Below are 15822 nucleotides of genomic sequence, written 5' to 3' on the forward strand. Positions count from 1 at the left end.
AGTGAGAGCCAACACTGGTTCTGATACCACTTGTTAGGTATTACGTGTACGCGGCTGACCCGAAAGGAATCGGATAGGGCGACAGAAATCAATACAATACAACGGCTCGGGCCTTAAGAACTTAACGGTATTTCTAATTGATTTCTAAAACGAATGTAACGTAAACGCAGCGGATAAACGAGAAGTAAAACTAGACTTAAATTAGATAACCCAAACAACCAAACTAAGCTGAATTATAAATCAAAACCTTAAAGCAATTACTTTTGATCCAAACTGAACACGATTGCTTCCTTCTGATCGATGTTTCACAGTTTAGTTGTAGGCTGTATTAACCAATTAATGGGGTTGACTTTTGCAATACAATATTGCAAAAACATTCAACAAAAAACGGTGGCAGTGGAATTCTTTTGCAAGCACAAATCCCAACTTACAATCTTGTAATATATAATAATTCTATGGCGGCAGTGGGTTACGAACATACAACTTCAAACAAACAATAATAATAATAATCGTAAAGCAGAGAGAAAGAGATACGAACACGGGATTTACGTGGTTCGGTCACGGTGTGTAACCTACGTCCACGGGCAACGAACAGGGTCTCTTCTTTTATTGAGGTGCTCAAGAAATTACAAGATACAACATTGTTTATATAGGGAGGCTAACTAGGGTTTATTTCTTTCTACATAAGTTACAAGAAATAATATAAAACGGTCCACTAAAGTTGAGTGAGTGGCCAGCCCATTCAACCCTTCTAGTCTTCAACTGCCCAACCCAAAACGGGCCGGGGCTACACCCGTATTAAACCCAATAGTCTGGATCAACCAATTCTAATAAACATCCTAATGGTCGCGAAAGAAGTGCCTACAAAATTAACAAAACAAATGTTATAGTTTTAACTAATTCGAGATAAAAATGTTGATTTTCAAAGGGATTTTCTAAAAACACCAACAACATGCCATACGGGTAGTAAGAAATATTAAAGAAACAGCCCTCTATTATATCCTAACCCCTCTATCTCATTCATTCTTATAACTCAAAGAAAAAATTACAAGACATGGTTAAAAACTATCTTAATCATTACCAAGCCGCATTCTCAAAAATCAAAATATAAAAACTTATAATTTTGAATCATAAGCTTTAAACCTAAACCATATGATAGTTAGAATCATAAGCAAAATTTGGGTATCTAGAATAGGGATTAGCAAATGTTATCGGGTACCGGTATTCGAAACAGGTACTGTAGGTAACATTTATATACAAACTATTTGAGGTGTCGGGATTGGTTTGGTACCGATATTTACCGAAAGTTTTTCCTATGGTATCGGTACTGAACCGAGCAATTTTTGTACCGAGTTTTTAAAAATAAGAGACTGGGATCAGCAGAGTACCAAACTTATCCCTACAATTCTAGAAACCAGAAGTAGACAATTTTAACACAAAACTGCAATTATCATATCCAAATTACGTGGGTTTTGCTCACCCAATCAGGAAGGAAGCAAAATTCTTCACCACAAAGCTTTTGATAGTCGTTACCTTTCCCACTAACAATTTCTAGTAATATATTCCAAAGCTATAAACATCTACTTTGGAAGTCAAGCAACCACACATAGCATATTCCGAAGCCATATAACCTCTAAATAAAAAAGAAAAACAAATTAAAATTAAATTAATCAAACGTCATGACCATAGTTTTAAGTTAAACTATTAAAAGGTAAAAAAAACACCTAAAATATAAAACTTTGTTGGCCAAATATTAAAAGTAAACTTTAGTAGTTACCTTTTAATATATATAATAATAATTATATCTAATAAATAGGTTCTATTCCAAGATTTGATAGTTGTATATGTTACTTATTTTAATCCAAATGATCCTTGTTTTTATTCCAAGATTAGATAGTTATATACAATTATACATGATTTATGTTTTTAAAAAACAATATGTACACATTAGCTAATTATAGTTTTTAACAAAATGGATAAATCCTTTATGGTAAACTTAACTTGACCTGGCTCGTCCCATACTAAAGATTTAAATATTTCAATTCTAACCAGTTTCTATGTGAATATTAACAATTAGAGAAACATACATTGTTCCCGCAACTCGGGTAATGACATGGGCGTTCTCGTCATCATTAAGTTTTGCTAAACCGAAGTCAGATATTTTTGCATTGAAATTTTTATCAAGCTAAACATTGCTAGCCTTTATATCCGTCAGATATTTTTGCATTGAAATTTTTATCAAGCTAAACATTGCTAGCCTTTATATCTCTATGGATGATGCTAAGATCTAATTCTTCGTGGAGATAAACTAAGCCTCGAGCTATCCCTATGCATATGCTTACCCTCACATCCCACGTTAATTTTTCTTTGTTGTTTGCTCCTGTAGAATTTAATCAAGTTTATCAGTACTGGTTTCTAGATGAAAGTGAAAAAGATGTTTCTCTTTTCAATAATTTGGAGGATTAATAGAAGTGAAAATTTAAACTCGAGGGTTGGGTTTTATCTCAAACTAATCAGAAAAAAATGTCAATTCAAACTAGTTGAAATCCCTTGCGTGAGGCAGCGAAAATTCGGTCGGTATCATTTTTATATTTTACGGTACCGACACTTGCTATACCAAATGAGAATCCCAAAATAATTTCCTGATATGGCCAAAAGGATGTTAATACGCGTATAACTTACGATACCATAAAATACTCTATCTTCAATACAACTTTGTGTTTAATGAAATTTATACTCAAATTTAAAAAAAATAAAATTAAAGCAACTGGGTATTCATTTATTTTTTAAGTTGACGAGAAATAAAATTGAACTAAATCTAAATTGTTTAAAGACGTAATTATTAAGTATAAGTGGTACAAGTTTAACTTAATAAAAAAGAATTTTCTTTTTTGCTCCAAAATTGTTGAAACTTAAAAGAAAAAGAACAATTAAAAAACAAATTGTTTTGTATGAAAATCGACTAACCCATATAAATATACTTTATAATATATGTAAAAAATGGAAAAAAAATGTATTCCTTATAACTCAAAACATGTATCAACCTGAATTTGTTTTAACATGTTCATCTTAGCCTCTATTTATACTTACCGTACCCCCTTTATATATACCCAAATATTTATTGTAAATTTATTTTTAAACCAACTCCCCCAACCAAACCTTATGCAATAGTTTAGTTTGGCACAACGCATCGCACGGGTATCTTTGTTGTGCTCATTAATGCATTAGTCTCACCGAAAAGGACACGAGATAGGCAATTATTTTACATGTACTCATAAATCAAAGACATTTGGTTCTTTTCGACACAACATCCATAAAGTTTGACAAGATTAGGGTGTTCTAGTGCGGAAATCATGCCAATCTCATTGACAAATTCATGGGCTCCTTGTTTAGACTTGGGTGATAATTGTTTTACTGCAATAAGCGTCCCGTCCGCCAATAAACCCTACATAACATAAGTTTTATGGATAACGCAAGATAATAAAAGGTTATGTTCATGGACTTGTGTTTTCATCAATTGACAATTAAACACTACCTTGTAAACGGCACCAAAACCACCCTCCCCAAGCTTGTTAGACGGATGGAAGTTATTTGTTGCAGCGTTTATCTGTTTTAGAGTAAAAATACCTTTTGGTAGATCTATGCCTCGAAGCTCTGCTGAACAAATAATGTTGTATAATAAATGACTCTTAAATTAAAACCACAAAAGTTTATTGAAAGATTTACCTGTATCTGTCATTTTTTTCTTCATAATGTATCCTTTTCTCCACAAGATAACAATGATTATAATTACAAAAATAGTTCCACCACAAACCGTTCCAACTATTAAACCAACATTTGCATTACTCTTTTTTCCAGAATTTGGTGGCATGAAATCTGCATAATACAAGGTAAGGAAGTGACTTTTAAGACTTTTGAGTCAAGGAGCACTGCAACGATTGTGTCCTATCCGGACAACGAATTTCTGTCCCGGCAAAATGTAGTCGGGAAACGTGTTGTCGATATAGCTCGTCCCGAAGAAAAATTAAAATCTTTCCCCACTACATGTCGTCGGAATAAATATTACAAAAAACATTTTTAAGAAAATGTTTTATTCTTTAATTAAAAGATAAGTAATATTTTAAATAAAAAATTAAATACTTATCCCGACAATATGTCATCGGCATAGTAAAATGAATAGAATAATATTTAAATCTCTACCAACAACATGTCGCCGTGATTGACCAGTCAAGAAATTTGGAATTTTCTATCCCGTCGACAGGTCATCGGTATAGGTTTCCTCGAAAAAAGTTTCTTGTAGCGGAGTCCTTTGACCTTTTGCTTTTTGCTGGATGAGAGTGAATAGTTACACATTTAAGCAATATTTACACTCAAAACCAACGCTTGGGGCAAGGCAAATGTTAGAAATATATTCTCTTCACCTTACTTTTGAGTTTTACTAAATCGATCTAGCTTAACATTGAGAAGATTTGTCGAAGCATATTTAGTTCATATTCTGGCTGAACCTAAATGACCAAAAACATATTTATACGTTTTTTACACGTTAAATCGACATATTTACAGATTATAATAGGTGAGAAAAATAAATGGCGTGATTAAAAAGATGTACTAAATTTGACAAAGAAAATCTTCATCTTCATGTGTTTGTTCGATTTAACCTTCTACTTTCTTGGTCTCAAAGGAACCATACAATAATCAAAATAAGAACACACAATATTTTAGATAACTCACTCTTGTTATATCAAGAAATATTTAACTCAAAACATCAGATCGTACAATAACACTAATCCTAAAATTGATTATTAATATCACATCTCGGGCAAGCCCGCTTGGCTTAACTAAACTGGGCTCGAGCTCGGTTGTGCAATGTAAAATTAATATATCGAAGTACAAATAGAAAAAAACTTAAAATACAGATGCAAGGCTCGTTTAGGCACGACGATCCTAAATGAAATTCCCATACAAAGCTCGAGTTGGGGCTTGATAACTAGATGTGGTAAGTGAAGAATTACTTACCTGGCTCGATTGCAATAGCTGATATGATAGGACCAAAGGTTGCATCATCAAGAACACCTCTGGCGCCTTTACCAGCCCAATAAAGTTTAATCTTTATCGTATTTTTATTAACAATAACCGGGTAACTCTTTATAACTGCAACACCAATACCTCCAGCCTCTTTTAATATATCAAAATTCTTCAGTTTTAACTCCCCCTGAAAATGTTAACATTCCTATTACAGCGCATTATTTAAATTACCAAGTTATAACTAAGGTAACCAACTCTTACGACAATTTGACCAGCTGCCAGTCAAAATGTTGCAGTAGCAGTAACTTTTGAACATGTTTACTTTTTTTACTTTTTAATTTTTGCAATGAAGCCACCACACAAGATATATTAGGTAGTTAATTTAAGGACAGCTTCAAATATTCTTAAAATATCATATTTTCGAAAATCATGTTTTCAGAATACTATTGAAAACTTTGTGTTTTTAGAAAAATATGGTATTTTAAAAAATTAAAGATATATACATATGTGTGTATATATATATATTTAAATCTCTACCAACAACATGTCGTCGTGAAATCAGTAACAAGGACTATTATTTTTCTTACCTTAAAGTTTTACGTGTTGAAAAGTTCATGGTTTTCTTTTGGTGGTTTAAGAAATCGAACCGAAGTCGGTTGCACTTTTATGCCGTTGCCCAATTATTATTTTAAAAAATGGAGCCAAGTATGCTACCTACACATAAACGTCGAATATACGCTTCCCAATGCTATCATTCGTCAAATCAATCTCTACAAAGTGAAGTTTGATGGTATAGTTCCCATTCATAAGACACAATCCATAATAAGTAAGAGAAACAGGAGTCGTGCGTGCTGTTGTATATAATTCGGTGTAAAATCTGGATACGTTTTGGAGCATCGTGGTGTTGCGAACAATATAGGGTTTAGGAGTACTGACATCTAAAAAATGTCCTGTCCTACTAAACGCCCAATTTTCTTCCTCATTGTATGTATCTCTTTTCTCTGAGTCATGAATGTATGTTAAGTTATTGATATTTACGTCTTCGCCCCCACAGTTGATATGCAGAGAACAGATTTCTGATACGTAGGATAGCATCTTTAATTACATTATAAAATGAGGTTAATGTGTAGTTGTAAGTAGTGATGTAGCAACTTTACGTACGTTGGTCATACGGCTTGATGCATGGGAAATCTTTCCTTAGACATGGATTGATATTATTTCTACATAAGAAAAACAAGAAGACAAGTCATTGTCTAGTGGTGATGCTTACAAAACACTTATTAGGCCTAACTGTCCTGTCTTAATAAAGCTCCTACCGGTGGTGGAGCTAGGATTTTCAATGGTGTCAGCATTTTTTTTCACTCGTTATTTCTAATAGCCTGAGGCCCGATTTTTCGGTTTGTCCAATGTCTTGATACTAGCACGTTGACATTCAAAAATGACATAAACGAAGCTCGCATGTCTAAGGTTGCTCATTGGTCGGCTTCAATAATTTGATCGACAATTTTTTGTATAGTATTTAGGTTAAACATTTAATGAATTGGATTATTGTTAAAATAACAAAATGTGCTTTTATAATGTAGTTTCCTTAAATTGGAGATAAAACTAGCTTTTTGAAAAAAATATAGGTTAAAATAAGAAGACCTAAAATACTTAACAAATGTAAGAAGTCTATGTAATGTAGACATTGTGTTTTAAAATTTCAGATATGATTTTTGGATTTGTTTTCATATCGGCAGTATATAGAGAAATCCCATACGTGACAATGTAACACAATAAAATATATATTCTAGGCATGATCTTTTATACACTAGTTATTTAAGATACTATGATGTTTTAAAGTTCCTCCCTAGAATAAATTTGTCATTGCGCTTTAAATTGTTACATAAGATTTTTTCTATATAATACCTTGCCAAAAGAATCTAAAACGCCATTTCTAAAATTTTAAACACAATGTGTTCTTACACTTTTTAAGGTTTTGGGTCTTGTTATTCGAACTCCGCCCATTGTTTGATTAGTTAAACTTTAACAATAAAGTTTTTAATTAGGCAGAATTCAATAAAAGTAATTAAATAAATAGAAATATTTTAATGGGCAACTGGTTCAATTTTTTTATTCTTCATAAAAAGAAACCAGGGTTCGTTAAAAGTTATCTTGTTATATGTTCTATATGAATCACAATGGCATGTATATAAAGCATAAGTGATTTCATGGTATAATTGGTATGCTACTGAACCTTTTTTGAGTTAAATATATAGTTTTAACGTCTAATGTAAACGTAAATTTGATATTTTTTTATACTAAGAACAAATTTAAGGTGTTAAATGTGTTTTTTTACTACTCATTCATGTTGCAGCTTTATTTTGAAATTCAGAATACTTTGTATAAATTAAACGTGATCGTGTCTATAAATGGGTAAAAAAAATAATAAAATTTTGATGTGATTGGTTGCGACAATGCAACCTTAAATGAGGTTAGGGTCATGTGTCTTACTGTTTATTTGTAGACGAAGAATAGCTCTCCACCATGTTTTTGATTCAAATAGTGAAAAGTTTGTTTACATTAACCATAAACAAACATATGACGTGTTTTGTAACGAGGAAGAAATTAAACAAACTTACGTTGCCCCTTGTTCACACCTTCTAGGACCCGAAGCAGCATCCCAAGTAAACTTGTTGTACGAAATATCCCTGCATATACAGGAGATCGAACAATCCTCTATTACTACCAGAATTTTATTATTTTAATTAGTTGAGTAGTATCACATTATTTTCATTCAACCACATGCATGGTTAATTTCTAAACAAATGATGATGTAGTGCTGTGAAATGATAACTGCATGAGAAAGATTATCCTTACACTTCCTTGGTGACCCATTCTGGCATAGGTCCAGTAAGATTATTTTCTGTCAAATAACTGTAAAACAGAAATAACTATAAAACAGTAATCACCAACCGATCGATCATATTTGCAAATTTAGAAGACAAGATATTAGTATTGTTTAAGACAACTTCACACACACACATATATATATATATATACACACACACGTACATGTAATCCACATTTCCTAGTTGGGAAAAATATGATGGAATCTGGCCACTCAAATTGTTGAAACTGAGGTCTCTGCATCAATAAAATATATATGATGTAAATTTAATGAATCCTTAATGTCAATAAAATAATTGTTAATAAAATATAGTGCAGTTTGTTTAAGGAGATGTTTCCAAATTAGTGAGGTCAGGTTACTTAATAAAGGGAAAAAAATAAGAAAAATTTGTTACCACCAAAAAAATGCTCTAAACAAATAATAAAAAATTGCTATATAAGTACTGTGTTAGGTGGGTCTAACGATTGATTCAATAGCCAAGAAAACAGAAGGAAATCTAGAAGGAATAAAGGGAGGATACTTGAGGCAAATTTTCTGTTTATTCTTCCAATCAAACGATTACAATTTTAAAGGAAACAAAAATGAAAAGTCAAACTAATTCCTAACAATGTGGAAAATAAACGTTACCGGAGATGAGGGCATTCCCATGATCTCCTTTATTTATGCAAAAATCAAATACTAAATCAAAGATAAGTTGCAACTAATTTCATTCATGCATGCACATGTTTTATTCCAAGTTGGCTTTTGAATGGCTTCGACCCGTCTCACTGCTCCGACCCGTAACATACTGGCTGTAGAAAATCTTACTATTGTAGGGATTACTACGGTGGTTCGGAACGAAAACAGTTATTATATTTGAACCCATTTTAGTTAAAAGAATCGTTTCAATAGTTATTAAACATTATTAATAAACGAGTATATGAACGAGTCATAAAACGCAGCGGATATAACGAGTTAAAATGAACCAAAATGAAACCTGAAACCGGATCCGATTACAAACGCGTACGAGCACGAGTAACATAAATAATAATCAACCATAGGGTGTTTTCGATATACCTCGGTTATACACAAACCGGGAAGACACCGAGGGTTGACGAGAGATGCTAGGATGACACAATCCAAGATCCGACAACAGATTCGGCGCTACAGTGGTTCACGGCGGCGGCGGGTTTAATCCGGCGACGGCAGACACACGGCGGCGGCAAGTCTTGTGGCGGACAGCAGCTAAACAGAGTCAGGACAATAATAGGACAGCAACACAACAGTGAATAGCAGCAAAAGCTCCCAAAATCTTGTTCGCCGGAAAAACGTGGCTCGCTGGAGAAGAAGAACTAGGTCGCCGGAAAACCGAGATTTCAGATCTCGGTTACACCGGAGCTAATATGGAGCTGCGGTGGATCTTGCGGTGACCAGAGAGCAATAGTGGTGGCCGGGTATGATGTGTGGCGGCCGGAATGATTTCGCCGGAAAACCGGTTCGCCGGAAAACCGGTTCGCCGGAATTCGGCGCCAGATTCTTATGGCAGCTAGGGTTTTATAAGTTTTGTTAAAGTTTTATTTCAAATAATAATATCTTATTATATATATAGTATTATTAGTAGGGTTTAACCAAGTTAACCAATTGGGCTTGAGCCCAATTAACAAAACCAAGCCTAGTCCATAATCCTGTCAATCTAATTAATTGTGTCGGCCTAATTAACATTTAAATAGGCCTTTATCTCCTCTCCCCCGGTGTAACTCAGTCCGGGTCACGTTCGGGTCAGTCACGTTGGCTTGACCCGAAACGTCCATAAAATCCAACAGTCTCCCACTTGGACGTATTTGGGTCAAGTATCACAACGCTGACAGTCAAAGGCGTTCTAGCTACACATAGCTGTCCCAACCGAATATGACATTTTAAATCCATAACCAAAGTATCTTGGAATACCATATTGCAAGACAATGAATTTATAGTAATCGTTGTCATCTATCCTTTCTGTATAAGACATTAAATGAACTATGAGACATGGATCATATCATTCTCATATAGCGTTCAATTATTGTAATTCTCGATATAGAGTCAAAGTGGTCCAATCAAACACACAGTTAGTTTGGGTGACGCCTCACACTTTACCAGTTTGAATCAACCAGGGCGCCAATATGTCTAACTGTTACATTTAAATGTAAGAGTACAGAATCTCATCTTGACTACATACAACTCCCACTGAACTCCAGAACATTCCCAACCAATGCCTTTATGGCTGGCAGTTACGCAACAGCGGTTGACATGATCAAAGAATATTCCTCGGTAAACGAAAGTTTAAAAATATGTATCTCAGGTCTAAGGATACTAAATGAGCATACTATTATCAAAACATCTTATGATTAAGATCCATGAAGATGATTTGATGCGAGTTACATCCAACGTCATTCATAATGAGGTCTGTGAGTTTGGAAGTCAACTACTTTAGTCCAAAGTCAGAATAGTCTTAATTCAGAATCGCTCCCACGAGTCTGACCGACTACGGATAATTTAGAATACAATATTCACGGAATAAACGTATTAAAATGAACACAGTTGTATCATTCAACGTTTGCATTTAACCATTAAATCAAAAGTGAACAGAAAAGTACAACTGATAAAACGTTCATACATCCAAATATTAAATCAAAATAAATCACTAGCAAGTCTAAGCCCGATAGCATCTCTATGCTGATCATGTTTGTCTTGAGTCATTGGCTTAGTGAACGGGTCGGCTAGATTTTGATCTGTGTCTACTTTGCTTATCACGATGTCACCTCGTTCCAATATTTCCCGAATAAGATGAAACTTCCTTAGAATGTGCTTGGTTCTGTGATGAGACCTTGGCTCTTTGGCTTGAGCAATAGCACCTGTGTTATCACAGAATATCTCGATTGGTTTGTGAATACTCGGAACCACATCGAGATCGGTGATGAACTTCTTCATCCAAGCAGCCTCCTTTAGCAGCATCAGATGCGGCTATATATTCGGATTCGGTGGTAGAATCCGCTACTACACTCTGCTTGGAGCTCTTCCAATAAATAGCTCCTCCATTGAGAGTGAAAACGAAACCCGACTGTGAGCAAGAATCATCTCGGTCAGTCTGGAAGCTAGCATCAGTGTAACACTTTACAGTGAGCTCCTCTTCCACTCCTCCAAACACCAAGAACATGTCTTTGGTCCTATTCAAGTACCTTAGAATGTTCTTCACAGCAGTCCAATGGGCAATGCCAGGACTCTGTTGAAAACGACTGGTCATGCTCAAGGCATACGAGACGTCAGGTCTAGTACATAACATAGCATACATGATAGAGCCAACCGCAGAAGCATATGGAATTGCTTGCATACGTTTAGATTCAATGTCCGTTGCCGGAGATTGCGATTTGCTCAACATGGTTCCCTTAGTCATTGGAACAGCTCCTTTCTTGGAGTTTTCCATTGAGAAGTGTGCCATCACTTTGTCTATGTAAGTACTTTGACTAAGCCCTAGAATCCGCTTAGATCTATCTCTATAGATCTTTATTCCCAGAATATAAGCGGCTTCTCCAAGATCTTTCATTGCAAAACAAGATTCCAACCATAGCTTAACTTGTTTAAGCATAGGAATGTCGTTTCCAATGATCAGTATATCATCCACATACAAGATGAGGAATGATATAGTGCTCCCACTGGCCTTTTTGTAAACACAAGGTTCATCTTCGTTTTTGACAAAACCAAACTCTTTGATTTTCTCATCAAAGTGAAGATTCCAGCTTCGAGATGCCTGCTTAAGTCCATAAATGGACTTGTTCAATTTGCAAACCTTATTAGGATATTTTGGATCGACAAAACCTTCGGGCTGAACCATATAGACATCTTCAGAAAGATGTCCATTAAGGAAAGCGGTTTTGACATCCATTTGCCATATCTCATAATCATAGTATGCAGCAATGGCAAGCAATATCCTAATTGACTTAGTCATAGCAACGGGAGAAAAAGTTTCATCATAGTCAACACCTTGAGTTTGAGTGAAACCTTTCGCGACTAGCCGTGCTTTGTAGGTTTGCACATTTCCATGCATGTCGGTTTTCTTCTTGAAAATCCATTTGCTCCCTACTGCCCGACAATCGGGGGGTAGCTCAACCAAGTTCCAAACTTGGTTATCATGCATGGACTGCATCTCAGCATTCATGGCATCTTGCCATTTCTTGGATTCCGGATCCAAGATAGCAGACTTGTAGTTAGTAGGCTCGTCCCCAGATTCGGCTACTAATAAGACTTCGGCACCATCTAGATGACATAAGTATCTAGAATTTGGTACGGGAGTCCTACTACTTCTGCGAACGCTTGCGTTCACGTCTGATGTATCAGCAACAACAACTTGTTGATCAGACTCTCCAACTTCCTCAGCAGTTGGTTGTGGTTCTTGAATTTCTTCAAGATCGACAATGTTACTTCTAGTTCCTTGACTAAGAAATTCTTCTTCAAGGAAGTAGCCCTTCCTCCTGACAGAAATCGTATTTGTATCAGGATGAAAGAAGTAATAACCGCTCTTGCAGTAGTATCCGACGAAAATAACTTTTTCGCCGTGGGGATCAAGTTTGTCATCAGACTCACTTGTGATATATGCATCACATCCCCATACTCTAAGATAAGACAATTTGGGTTTCTTTCCCTTATGTCATATCTCATATGGTGTTTTGTCTATCTTCTTAGTTGGAGCTAGATTGATAATGCGGGCGGCGGTCATAAGGGCGTAACCCCAAAAGGAGTGAGGCAAGTTAGTTCTACACATCATCGATCGAACCATGTTTAGCAAAGTTCGATTTCTCCTCTCGCTCACGCCATTAAGTTGGGGTGTGCCAGGTGGAGTGAGCTGTGAAACAATTCCATGCTCTTTTAGATGAGTGATGAACTCTGTGCTGAGATACTCTCCACCTCGATCTGATCGAAGTATCTTAATGGTTTTATCAAGTTGTTTTTCCACTTCGCTTTGAAACTCTTTGAACTTTTCAAAAGTTTCGTGCTTGTGTTTCATAAGATACACATAAGCGTATCGACTATAATCGTCGATAAAAGAAACGAAGTATCTTTCATGGTTTCTAGTCATGGTTCTGAAAGGTCCACATACATCAGTATGTATGAGTCCTAACAGATCACTTGCTCGTTCACTTTTATTAGTGAAGGAGTCTTTGGCGAGTTTGCCAGCTAAGCAAGATTCACAAGTGTTAAAAGAGTCCGGTCCTGTGTAGTCAAGAATACCTTCGGATTGGATCCTTTTAACTCTTGCCTTGCTTATGTGGCCAAGTCGGCAATGCCATAGAAAAGTATCATTGACACTAGTCTTGTTACGTTTTGAAAGATGATATACGTTATTGTCAGGTTGAACATCAATCTCATAAATACCATTTCGAGGTTTAGCCTCAAAATAAAAGATATCATTTAAGTAAGCAGAAATAGCCATGCCATTAAGAACATACTTAAATCCTTGTTCAAATAACAACGAAACTGAAATGATGTTTCTGGTCAAGCCAGGAGCATACAAACAATTATTTAAAGGAAAAACTAGGCCAGATGGACAAGTAAAATGAAATACTCCAGTTGCCAGAACTGGTACTCTCTTCCCATCTCCAACGATGAGTTCCATGCTGCCTTTATTCAGTTTCCTCCACTTCTCAGGCTCCTGCAAGACATTAACGATGTGGTAACCACATCCGGTATCAAATACCCATGTGTTGCTAGAGACAGTGAAAAGTTCAATAACGTATATGGAAATACCTCCAGAAGAGCCTTCACCATTGGCTCTCTTCTTTCTGATCTCAGCAAGGTGCTCGGGGCAGTTTCTCATCCAGTGCCCCATTTGGTTGCATTTGAAGCACTTGCGCTCCTCAAAGGGCGGCGGCTTTTTCTTTGCAACCACCTTGTTAGTGTTGGTGGCAACATGGGCAGCAACAGTAACTTTCTTCTTGCCTTTTCCCTTAAAACCCCGATTCTTTGGTTTTGGCTTCTTGACACCAGCAAATCGTATCATCAGAACTTGATTGGTCCTAGAAGGAATGTTCATCTCAGCCGTTTTGAGCATGTTATGAAGCTCCGGCACTGTCTTCACCCAACCATTCATGTTGAAATTCATTACGAACTGGTCGTATGAGTTGGGGAGAGAGTTGAGAATGAAATCCGATGCCATTTCATCGGGCATGGGATAATCAAGTTTCTTGAGCTGATCGATGTGCCCCTTCATCTTTAGAACATGAGCACTAACGGGAGACCCCTCTGCCATTTTGCAACTGATGAGTTGTTTCATGGTGTCGAAACGTTCTTGACGGGCTTGTTTCTGGAACATGCCCTTGAGTTGCTCAAGCATCTCATAGGCACCAAAGTCTTCCAAGCCTTTAGCAAGCTCAGAAGTCATGGTGGCTAGCATAACACAGGAGACCTCAGCCGAGTCATCCTTATGCTTGTCAAGAACATTTCGTGCAGCGGCTGTGTAATTTTGTAACATCCCGAAATTTCAAGATAATATTAATTATATTACTTAATAATAGAGGGAAAGTTTACTCGGGTTATCAGGAAATAAATAAAAGAATAGGAGTTGGTATGGGTCGGGCTAGTGTCGGGTAATGGACGTTGGTTATGGATTTGGATTAATAGAGATGGGTTAAATAAGAATGGGCCTTAGGTCCATGGGATTTCAGGGATATAAATATCCCATAAACCCCAAAATATCTTTCATATTTCACCAAACTCCCTAACACACACATACCCACTAACTTCGCCGGAACCGGCTGAGCCAAGGGAAGAATCGGGCAGGTCCGAGAGAGAGCGATTAGTTGTGTTAACAAGTTAAACAAGATCCAAACAAGCTCAAAAAGGTATGATTCTTGACCTTTAAGGTTTAAAGATCCAAGCTTTTTAGTGTATAAGCGACCGAAGATGGTCGGGAAGCGTAGTGGGTGATATTGAACCATAGCAAGGGTGTTAAAAACGCTCAAAATGCTGGAAAGAAACCGAACAGCTGCTGTCTGGGTAACTTCGCCTGCATCTGGGCAACTTCGCCTTCAACGAGATGAACTTCGCCTGCAAGCTAAGTTCGCCTGATGAATTTCGCCTGAAAGCTAAGTTCGCCTAATGGCAACTTCGCTGTAAAGTTAAGTTCGCCTAACTGGTAACTTCGCCTGAGGCCAAGTTCGCCTGATGACAACTTCGCCTGAAGCCAAGTTCGCCTGATGGCAACTTCGCTGTAAAGCTAAGTTCGCCTAGCTGGTAACTTCGCCTACAGCTAAGTTCGCCTAAGGTTAACTTCGCCTAGAGCTAAGTTTGATTAGAAAATAAATTAAAAAGCGATAAGTTAAAGTAAGCTAATACTAGGCCACCAGATTAGATCAGACGAGTATTGATACGTGTAACTTGTACAGTCAGCCGAGCTCAGTTAGAGAAGGGATTTACAGCTATCAGAAAAAGAAGCAGAATTCAGGTGAGTTTCTAGCCCCATTTATGTGTTACGTTTTCGGGGCTGTGTGCATACTCAATATGTTTGTTAATACACTTATCCTAAGAGATAAGTGTATGCCTTATATGGATAATGTGAAATATATGAATGATTGCCTGACGGTACGTGAACGATCTTCGGATATTGCACGTATCGTCAAGGGAAGTGACTAGCTCCTTACATGGATATTAAATAATAAAGTATAGTGTTCCTTATATGGAAGGTATAGTGTTCCTTTTATGGAAGGTATAGTGTTCCTTTTATGGAAGGTATAGTGTTCCTTTTATGGAAGGTATAGTGTTCCTTATATGGATAGTAAAGTGTTCCTTCTATGGATAGTATAGTGTTCCTCCTATGGAAATTATATATGGTAGGGTAATGGTAATGGTTCTTTTAATAGATATTACGTGACGATCCTCCTATGGATATTTATACAAGG

General features: G+C 36.3%; 1 pseudogene; it reads right to left on the minus strand.

Moving 5' to 3' along the window:
• Positions 1-1140: 1140 nt before the first annotated feature.
• LOC143578327 (putative LRR receptor-like serine/threonine-protein kinase At1g07650) overlaps positions 1141-15822 on the minus strand; it is a 28283-nt pseudogene continuing 13601 nt past the window's right edge.

The sequence above is a fragment of the Bidens hawaiensis genome, unplaced genomic scaffold, assembly GCF_021521415.1.
Source record: "Bidens hawaiensis isolate Kalapana, Puna unplaced genomic scaffold, B.hawaiensis_p1.1 tig00029145_1, whole genome shotgun sequence".
Classification (NCBI taxonomy): domain Eukaryota; kingdom Viridiplantae; phylum Streptophyta; class Magnoliopsida; order Asterales; family Asteraceae; genus Bidens; species Bidens hawaiensis.